The following is an 11,037-nucleotide window of genomic DNA, read 5'->3' as shown; positions in this document are numbered from 1 at the left end:
TTGAATAACTCCTTACCTGGCCGCCTGGCGCTCAGGATCTCGTGGCCTGGCGGGTAGACCTCCACGAACCGATCCGCCGTCTGTTCAAGGATGGGCAACTCATTCTCGTCTAGAGCACGAGTACCCATCCGAGCGGGACCATCAGCCTCCCGCGGATGCAGGAGCGACTGCAAGTCATTCCCCTCAGAAATAAAAAAAAAAATATAAACAGTTAGAAGAAAAACCTATATCAACAAAGAAGACAGAGCAGGGACAGAGTTCAAACCGTATTCGAGGACGATGGGAACCTGCGACGCCTCCTTCCACACCCGGCTCATCCCAAGCATCACCATCCCAGACTCCGCAAAGCGGTATACCGGAGTCTAGACCCGGGAGATCTTGGCGAACCACTCCGCCTCCTGGTAGTTGAGGGCGTGAAGGGCGGGGAGTGCTCGTCCATTCTTAAAGGTCATCGCAAGGGGGACGACGCGAGCGGAGATATAAAAAAACTCACGCTTCCACGACCGAAGACTGCTCTCGGTAGCGCAGATCTTCAACCCCTTGATCCGATTGACCAAGGTGTACCAACCCTGGATGCACCTCCAGGAGTAGAAGGTCATCAACCGATCTACGTGGGGCTCCACGCCCAGAATGAGGCACACCCACTCAAAGTGGCGGATCTTGGCGATCGCCATCGGGTGTACCTCCGTCAGATGCACGCCGCGCCTCTCCAAGACACGGTATACAAACTTCGTCAATGGGAACCTGAGATTCCCATAAACGAAGAATGCAGCGTACACCCCTATCTTGCCCTTGGGGGCATCGTACACCGTCTGGTGTGGCTCCGGAAACTCAGGCTCGAACGACTCGAGCATGAACTTCCGGACGACGTACCGATAGAGGTCGGCCGGAAGAGCACACTGGCATTCTCCAGCAGTGCTCTTATCGTCTTTATCAGACGTAGACGTCGGGATCTCGACGTGCACGTCAGATTCTTCGGCAGCAGCTTCAAAATCGTGAGTAGAAGACATGGTTTGGAGGTAAAGAAGAGTGATTTCAGGAGAATGCTTGGCAGAAAGTATTCGCCGGAAATCGTTTACAAGAAGAGAAGAGTGAGTGTGAATTATAAAAGACCCTCTCCCCCTTTATATATTCATCGCAATTAATGCGATGAATTTAATGCGGAAGAGAGAGAAATCGCAGGTGCAATGAAACTATGACACGTGGCAATGAGCAAGCTGGCAACAGCTGTTGAAAGGACGCGTGCCATTAATTTCGCGGCCACGCGCCCGAAAAATCGCGCCCACGCGCCTGAAAAAGCGCCTGGAATGACCATATACTGTCACGTCGCCATAACTTCCTGCACGTCCTGACACTGTCAGAAGAAACCGTTGGACGACGTTTCAACAGTTTGGACTGTTCTTATCCTTTCACCAACTCTTCGAATTTCAAAATTTCAAAAAGATTCAAAAGTAAGCGGGAAAATACCCCTTACCTTGGCAACCAAGTAACTATAAGACAGGTGCGAGTACAGTGTTAAGGCAAAACCCTTCACATACTTAGCACCTGCAGGGAATTGAAGCCAAGATGTAACATCCCGAAATTTCAAGATAATATTAATTATATTACTTAATAATAGAGGGAAAGTTTACTCGGGTTATCAGGAAATAAATTAAAGAGTAGGAGTTGGTATGGGTCGGGCTAGTGTTGGGTAATGGATGTGGGTTGTGGACGTGGATTAATTGAGATGGGTTAAATAAGAATGGGATTTCAGGGATATAAATACCCCCAAAATCCCAAAAATATCTTCATTTACATCTATTTCTTCACACACTCAAAACACACACATTCTAACCGATCAAGATTCGAAGCCGAGACCCGAGATTTTGTTGATAGATCTGAGTTGGTAAGGTAAGAACAAATCCAACAAAGCTAATATTACTGAAAATGGTTAGGATTGGATGGGTTAACCGGACCCGAAACCCAAACTGCCCAAATCGGACCCCTAAAAAGTCGATTTTAGGCCGATTTGATGGTAGGGATTTGTAGGCGCCGATCATACGATTCCGTGGGTACCAAAATCGAGTTATTTGGCTAAGAAACGAAGGATTTATGGGCAAACAGATCTGCAGCGCGATAACTTCGCCTGCAAGATTAAGTTCGCCTGATGAATTTCGCCTTCAAGCGTAACTTCGCCTTCAAGCGTAACTTCGCCTAAGGATAACTTCGCCTAGGGCCAAGTTCGCCTAAGGATAACTTCGCCTGAAGCCAAGTTCGCCTAAGGATAACTTCGCCTGAAGCCAAGTTCGCCTAAGGTTTAACTTCGCCTGAAGCTAAGTTCGCCTGAGGTTTAACTTCGCCTAGAGCTAAGTTCGCCCGAGGGTTAACTTCGCCTAAAGCCAAGTTTGATTAGAAAATAAATTATAAAGCGATAAGTTAAAGTAAGCTAATACTAGGCCACCAGATTAGATCAGACGAGTATTGATACGTGTAACTTGTACAGTCAGCCGAGCTCAGTTAAAGAAGGGATTTACAGCTACCAGAGGAAGAAGCAGAATTCAGGTGAGTTTCTAGCCCCATTTCCTTGTTATGTTTTCGGGGCTGTGTGCATACTCGATGTGAAGTGTGAATACACTTACCTTAAGTGGTAAGTGTATGCTATAGATGTTATACGAGGTATATATTTTATAATGCTTGTCGGTACATGAACGATCTTCGGATATTGCACGTATCGCCAAGGATAGTAGATTCCAAGTGGTTGATAGTGTGTATGAATGATATGATGTAACTTGTTTATTACGTAAATACCGAACTGATATGAAGTGTGATGTAGACAAGTAGAGGTAGAGCGTGTTAGAAGTGGCAAGAGTCTAGTAAGGGTGTTAGTGGCATAACGTGAGCGCGTGATAGGGAAAGCCTGTACGTGCCATCGTTATTATGTGCGTATGATTGTTGATGTGACTTGCTTATTATGTAAATGATATGAAGCGTGTTGTAGACAAGTAAAGGTAGAGCGTGTTAGAAGTGGCAAGAGTCTAGTAAGAGTGTTAGTGGCATAACGATAGTACGTGGTAGGGTAAGCCTATACGTGCCTTCGTTATTAAAGTGGCAAAGTGGCATAACGTTTTACGTTATTAAAGTGGCAAAGTGGCATAACGTTTTACGTTATTAAAGTGGCAAAGTGGCATAACGATTCACGTTATTAAAGTGGCAGGGTGGCAAAGTGGTAGGCGTAAATAAGAGGCTAAGTGGTAATGTAAGCAGGTTAGATAGTGGACTACGTATCTGCGGATACGTATATGATGCATGTAGTGGTTGTATGATAAGTTGCTTGGTTAACTAGAACTCACTCAGCGTAGCTGACTTTTAGTATGCACGCAGGTGAGCTGATTACAGAGTTAGCATGAGGATGACACACGGCATGGATTGGACGGCTGACATCTGAAGAAAGAAGTAAAGATGTTTTAAATATAAAGTTTTGTGTCATGGTATCAAGGAAAAGATTTAATGTTTTGTAACAAATGATTGATGTTTTATATTCCGTGAAAAGTTTTAATAAACTCTGATTTGAAGGACTGTGTTTATGAGTAAATCCGACGCTAAAGTAAGGTCACCGGGTTCGGGGCCTTACAAGTTGGTATCAGAGCATAAGTTCGAGAGATTTAAGCATCCTACATGCTTAGACTCGAACAGAGAATGGGATTTAAAATGAGAAAGAAAGAAGATGCCAGTTCAAGATAGCCATGTGTCACTCAAGCAAGCTCAGTAAAGGTAAAGTGTATGGTAAATGGTGTATGTTAATGTTGGCTTATTTGCTAAATGAAGAATGAGTGCAGGTTAGGGATAGGATTAATTGATCTTAACTGATTAACTGTTTAAGAGTATAAACAAGCACAAGTGAAATCATGAAGGGAAGTATGTAGAACCTGAGGAGTAACGTAAATAGTTAATTACACTTGATCAACGTCATTAACTACTTACCTTACGAATCACGTGCTAAATAATTCCTAGAGTGATAACATTTGTGTTTCCTTAGAGATAAGATAGATGACTGTTACAAAAGAGGCGGACACGAGAAGAATCTGAGGCAGAGCGATATACGAAAACAACATGACTCCAACTGCAAAAAGTAATGAAGAAGTCACGCTTGGAGCTTGTAGTCAGATATGCTAAGAGAGTTGCCAAATTGTCACAAAAGCATCAAAGGAAGCCCTTGGAAAGACGAGACGAGACTTGAGACATCGAGAGCCTCATGGACAAGCTACCTTAAATAGCTAATACACATGACCACCATTCGATGACTGCAAAGTCGGAAGTAAGAAGGGTAACACAGAAAACGAAGGCGATTCAATAAAGCGTGTAAATATAAGAAGTTTTCCTTTTATAGGGAATAAGTTAGGTTTCGGGGACGAAACCTCTTTAAGGAGGGAAGACTTGTAACATCCCGAAATTTCAAGATAATATTAATTATATTACTTAATAATAGAGGGAAAGTTTACTCGGGTTATCAGGAAATAAATAAAAGAGTAGGAGTTGGTATGGGTCGGGCTAGTGTTGGGTAATGGATGTGGGTTGTGGACGTGGATTAATTGAGATGGGTTAAATAAGAATGGGATTTCAGGGATATAAATACCCCCAAAATCCCAAAAATATCTTCATTTACATCTATTTCTTCACACACTCAAAACACACACATTCTAACCGATCAAGATTCGAAGCCGAGACCCGAGATTTTGTTGATAGATCTGAGTTGGTAAGGTAAGAACAAATCCAACAAAGCTAATATTACTGAAAATGGTTAGGATTGGATGGGTTAACCGGACCCGAAACCCAAACTGCCCAAATCGGACCCCTAAAACGTCGATTTTAGGCCGATTTGATGGTTGGGATTTGTAGGCGCCGATCATACGATTCCGTGGGTACCAAAATCGAGTTATTTGGCTAAGAAACGAAGGATTTATGGGCAAACAGATCTGCAGCGCGATAACTTCGCCTGCAAGATTAAGTTCGCCTGATGAATTTCGCCTTCAAGCGTAACTTCGCCTAAGGATAACTTCGCCTAGGGCCAAGTTCGCCTAAGGATAACTTCGCCTGAAGCCAAGTTCGCCTAAGGATAACTTCGCCTGAAGCCAAGTTCGCCTAAGGTTTAACTTCGCCTGAAGCTAAGTTCGCCTGAGGTTTAACTTCGCCTAGAGCTAAGTTCGCCCGAGGGTTAACTTCGCCTAAAGCCAAGTTTGATTAGAAAATAAATTATAAAGCGATAAGTTAAAGTAAGCTAATACTAGGCCACCAGATTAGATCAGACGAGTATTGATACGTGTAACTTGTACAGTCAGCCGAGCTCAGTTAAAGAAGGGATTTACAGCTACCAGAGGAAGAAGCAGAATTCAGGTGAGTTTCTAGCCCCATTTCCTTGTTATGTTTTCGGGGCTGTGTGCATACTCGATGTGAAGTGTGAATACACTTACCTTAAGTGGTAAGTGTATGCTATAGATGTTATACGAGGTATATATTTTATAATGCTTGTCGGTACGTGAACGATCTTCGGATATTGCACGTATCGCCAAGGATAGTAGATTCCAAGTGGTTGATAGTGTGTATGAATGATATGATGTAACTTGTTTATTACGTAAATACCGAACTGATATGAAGTGTGATGTAGACAAGTAGAGGTAGAGCGTGTTAGAAGTGGCAAGAGTCTAGTAAGGGTGTTAGTGGCATAACGTGAGCGCGTGATAGGGAAAGCCTGTACGTGCCATCGTTATTATGTGCGTATGATTGTTGATGTGACTTGCTTATTATGTAAATGATATGAAGCGTGTTGTAGACAAGTAGAGGTAGAGCGTGTTAGAAGTGGCAAGAGTCTAGTAAGAGTGTTAGTGGCATAACGATAGTACGTGGTAGGGTAAGCCTATACGTGCCTTCGTTATTAAAGTGGCAAAGTGGCATAACGTTTTACGTTATTAAAGTGGCAAAGTGGCATAACGTTTTACGTTATTAAAGTGGCAAAGTGGCATAACGATTCACGTTATTAAAGTGGCAAGGTGGCAAAGTGGTAGGCGTAAATAAGAGGCTAAGTGGTAATGTAAGCAGGTTAGATAGTGGACTACGTATCTGCGGATACGTATATGATGCATGTAGTGGTTGTATGATAAGTTGCTTGGTTAACTAGAACTCACTCAGCGTAGCTGACTTTTAGTATGCACGCAGGTGAGCTGATTACAGAGTTAGCATGAGGATGACACACGGCATGGATTGGACGGCTGGCATCTGAAGAAAGAAGTAAAGATGTTTTAAATATAAAGTTTTGTGTCATGGTATCAAGGAAAAGATTTAATGTTTTGTAACAAATGATTGATGTTTTATATTCCGCGAAAATTTTTAATAAACTCTGATTTGAAGGACTGTGTTTATGAGTAAATCCGACGCTAAAGTAAGGTCACCGGGTTCGGGGCCTTACACAAGAATACCTCGGCGACCAAGTAACTATAAGACGGGTGCGGGTACAGTGTTAAGGCAAAACCCTTCACATACTTAGCACCCGCAGGGAATTGACGCCAGGAATACCTTGGAAGTAAAGTAACCGTAAGACGAGTGCGGGTACAGTGTCAAGGCAAAACCCTTCACATACCTAGCGCTCCGCAGGGAATTGAAACCAAGAAGGATCTTCTGGGCCATGCTTGCGGAAACGGGAATAACATCCCCGCATAACGGGAACGTCGAGAACTATATTGTTTGAAACTCCAAGATGGAATTGGTGGTTTTAACATAATTGATCACTATATTCAAAACTACCAAAACCTCATGGAGAATCCACACAAGTGGGACTCAACGCTCCCGACTTGCGAGGAGGTTACAGACCTACCTGCATCATACCCAAGATCAAGCAGGAAAGTCGGGAATTTCTGCAAGTGACATTAGGACTTCCGCGGGAAGAATCCCCATGGAAAACCTTAAAACTAAACCCTTTTCAAAAACCCTTTGCTTAAGTCCAAAAGTTCACCTCACTTATTAAACATTCATGAGAAGAACATTGGACTGGGGGGACTTGAAGAGGTAGGTCCCAGCAGAGCCCAGTTGGACCCGCAGGACTCACCTTGAAGAGAGACGTCTGCGCAGAAACCAACTGGATCCGCAGGACCCACCATGCTCAGAGACGTGACGTCCTTACGCGCAGTACGCAAGCTGTTCCCGCAGGAAATGCCTCCCAATGGCGAAGTACTCCGCCTGTTCCCGCAGCTGCGGATACAAGCCATCAGGGAAGGCCACCCGCGCAGCAAGGCTACACGCACAAGGCACTTAGCTCTCAAAATAATTCAATAGTCACCTGAAGCAATGAGCAAAGCCGGGAACAATCCCGCAAAGGCGGGAGGGGAATACTCCCGCCCAAATGAGCCAGTCCGTACGATACTGGAGGATCTTTTGTACTGTACCTGACGAGGTATGGGCAAAAGATCTGACCAGAGATACGACAGCTCATTGACAACAGTATGGCGAGCAGCATGCTCTTGTACTGTATGTCACTATTAGCCGCTGCCTACTCACCAACTCCTGTCATACCACGTGCATAGCCTGCAGTTGGTGGAAAAGGAATAGTACACAGCAGGCCTGGTCACTGTCAGCCGCTGCCTACCCACCAACTACCAGCATGGCACGTGCGTAGGCCACAGTTGGTAGAACAGGAATACTATTCAGCCGGCTATACCCTCTTGGAAACCTACCTTCGGCTATAAATACCCCAAATGGTATGATCATCTCATCTTATCTTGTATCTTTTATCTTATACCTGATATCTGCTCTAGCAATCTCTTAATATACACTTATATTCAAGAGCAATCTAGTCTGATTCTCACGCCGGAGGGTGGTCACAAGGAGGTACCCCCCCTTCTCAGTGACGAGCTCACGGTGTCTGTTTTGCAGGTTATCAGAAGAACCATCTTTGCCGGGTCTAACCCCTCGTGGGAAACATCTATTTAACTCCAGATTATCCGTAATCTGCCCGGGGTCCATTAGTGTTTCTTCATATCTAGTGGTCATGATGGTGTTTTTGAGTAAAGTGTGGCCTTGTTATGTAGATAGTAAATACGAATGAAAATGCAATGTTGAAATTGTCAAATTGTTAGTTGGTCTTTTATTTAAAAAAAACAATAGAAAACTAATTGCTCATCTTGGTATTTGAGTAGTTGAGGTTATGTAAGAGTAGAGTGGAATAGCTCATCTTTGTATTTGGTCACCAACTCACATCAACACTCAAAGCTGCAATAGTTCACGAGAGTTCAGTTCATTCTTGCTTTGTCATTTTACAAAATTTATCACTATTTAATGTAATGTAAATCGGCCGGAAAAGGAAATGAAATTAAAAATCTATCTATATAAATAACTATCAAAAAATCATATTTGTCATTTTCCGGTTGCTCCAAACCTAATCTTAAGTCATCATATTAGATTGTTTGATTTATGATTTCAGACTTCTCATATGTTTGACTCGAATTCGCATGTATGGTCTCACTATACCCAAATAATCCTTAAATTGGTTATTACATCTCATTTATTTATAAAAATCTCTTTCATAATCATACAACAATTTCCCGGGTTATGGGTCTCACCAAACCCGGATAACCCTTAAGTGAGTTATAACATCTCATTAATTTTTGAAATACCCCTTAATCATAAAACAAGAATTTTCGCATGTCATGAGTCTCACTAAACCCGGATAGCCCTTAAACAAGTTATAATATCTCATTTATTTGTGAAACTCATTCATCATAAAACCCTATTTAATTTCTCTTATTACATATTCCCTGTCGCCGATCTATCCTCTCCATCACTTGTTAACTTCCGAGTACTACCGTCGTTAGTCTCATCTCTCATGCATCAACCATCATCGTCACCTACATCAACCTCCTCGTTTTCATAAGACAAATATTTGTATTCATGTTTGTTCATTTAAAAAAATTATCATGTTCGTGTTTGTTTATATTCTGTTAAAATTTCAAATAACTTACACATCTCAATTGAAAGAGCTCAAACGTAAAAAAATATATAATTAACATAATACACTAATGTATACGTATTAAATCAAAACAAACAAATATTAAATCAATTCATTACAAAATATAATATAGCAAAATGATTAACATAAAAAACCTAAATAAACCCATGTAATACGGGGCTCAAACTAAAGGTAATATAAATCCCTATTATTTAACTTGATTGTTCACTTGACAAGAAATATGTTGAAAATCATATAGATAAATAAAGTACATGTTTATCGAGTCAATCAATTAATTGATCACACACACTAATAATCTCGTCAATAGTTATGCAATTGATAAGGTTTAAGAGGGTGAGATGTAAGGAAACCACACCTCAACTTCAAAGGATGAAGAGATTATTTGCAGGGAGACCCTCGTTTATGAAGGCATGAAACCGTACAAAAGACAATAATGTTCAACATAAGGGTTAAATACAATAACTAATAGTAATAATAATAAATATATAAATAAAAATCTACATATATATTCAAATAAAAGAAAATAACTCGGACACATGTCCTTGAAGATTCAATACTAGTCAAAATTTCTAACTCAAACTATTTACTATTTTTATTGAAAACACATTCATGTCAGTTTAATCAAAACATATCAATCCATCATTTAATCAAAACACATTCATGACATAAATGCTCGTAGCCAAAGTTGTTGTTGAAAGTCGGTAGCAAATTTCCGTAGCTATAAAAATTGTGTAGCAAATTTTGTAGTTACATATCGTAGCAAAATTTGGTAGCTAATAATTCGTAGGTAACAATCCGTAGCCAACAATTTTGTAGCAAAATCAGTAGCTAATGTAACTAAAATAATGACGTCTCTTTTGGTATCTAAGATCATAGCAAAATTATGATTCCGTGGCAAAAACTTGTAGCAAAAAAAGTTAGCTACGAGACTTGTACTTACAGACTAAGTCCGTGGCAAATCCCGTTGCAAAACCTGTTTTGTTACAGATTTCTGTAGCAAAACCTGTTTTGCTACAGATTTAACTGTAGCAAATACCTATTTTTTGTAGTAGTGACTCGGATGAACATATGGATTATAGTTGGATGATTTTGGAATGGTTGATTAATTGATTGAGTAATTTGGAAACCATATGAAAATTTGTGTTAGAAAAACATTTGTTGTTCTTTATTGTTTTCTGTTTATTTAATTAACCACCAATATATGAGAGAAGATTAGGAGGGTCAAATCGATTTGAAAGTTACCTTAAATCTTAATCTTAATCTAAAATATATATAAACGAAATCTTTAAAAGTTTTATGGTTGTTTTCTACGTTATCTCAAGTCATAAAATTGTATTATTTGTAAATTGAGGCTTTTCATACATTTGACCCGAATTCACAGGTATGTGTCTCACCAAACACAGATAGTCCTTAAACGGACTATAACATCTCATTAAATTAAATATTAATATCACCAAATATTTGATATGAAAATCCTATAAAATAGGAATATACTAATAACTTAATATCTGATTTTTTTAAAAAGATATTATTTATAATTATGAAACAATTTGTAGTTTAAAAAATAAGCGGGTCATGGGTCTCACCAAACCTATATATGTTTTAAACCGGGTTATAACATCTCATCTATTTGTGATCCTAGATATATTATTAACTTGCTTACAATAAATAAAATAAAAGTCCAAAAAATATATAAATATTATAAACGAATAATGTAAAACAATCTCGTAATACGGGGGATAAAAGATTGTGTTAAATAAAATAGGCCTTTCTTTATAATTATGCTATGCAATCGGGTATGGCGGTTATATGACGGGTTATCACGAATTCATAACAAACCTGACCCGAAACCGTGAATTATAAAAATTTTAAGACACGTAAACAGACAATCCCCCCCCCCCCCCCGGTTGCCTAATGACTGGTCTGGTCGGTTCGGTCCTTACAGGTATGGCGGTTCCATGAGTACAACACACGTTTCTTGCACAAGCCTACACAACATGTTTTGACAATGGTGGACCCAATCTACCAATAAGCATTTAAAAAAA

Source organism: Bidens hawaiensis, unplaced genomic scaffold (genome assembly GCF_021521415.1).
Source record: "Bidens hawaiensis isolate Kalapana, Puna unplaced genomic scaffold, B.hawaiensis_p1.1 tig00419396_1, whole genome shotgun sequence".
NCBI classification, from domain to species: Eukaryota; Viridiplantae; Streptophyta; class Magnoliopsida; order Asterales; family Asteraceae; genus Bidens; species Bidens hawaiensis.
The sequence above is the reverse complement of the archived record's forward strand: the minus strand, read 5'-3'. Positions refer to the sequence as shown.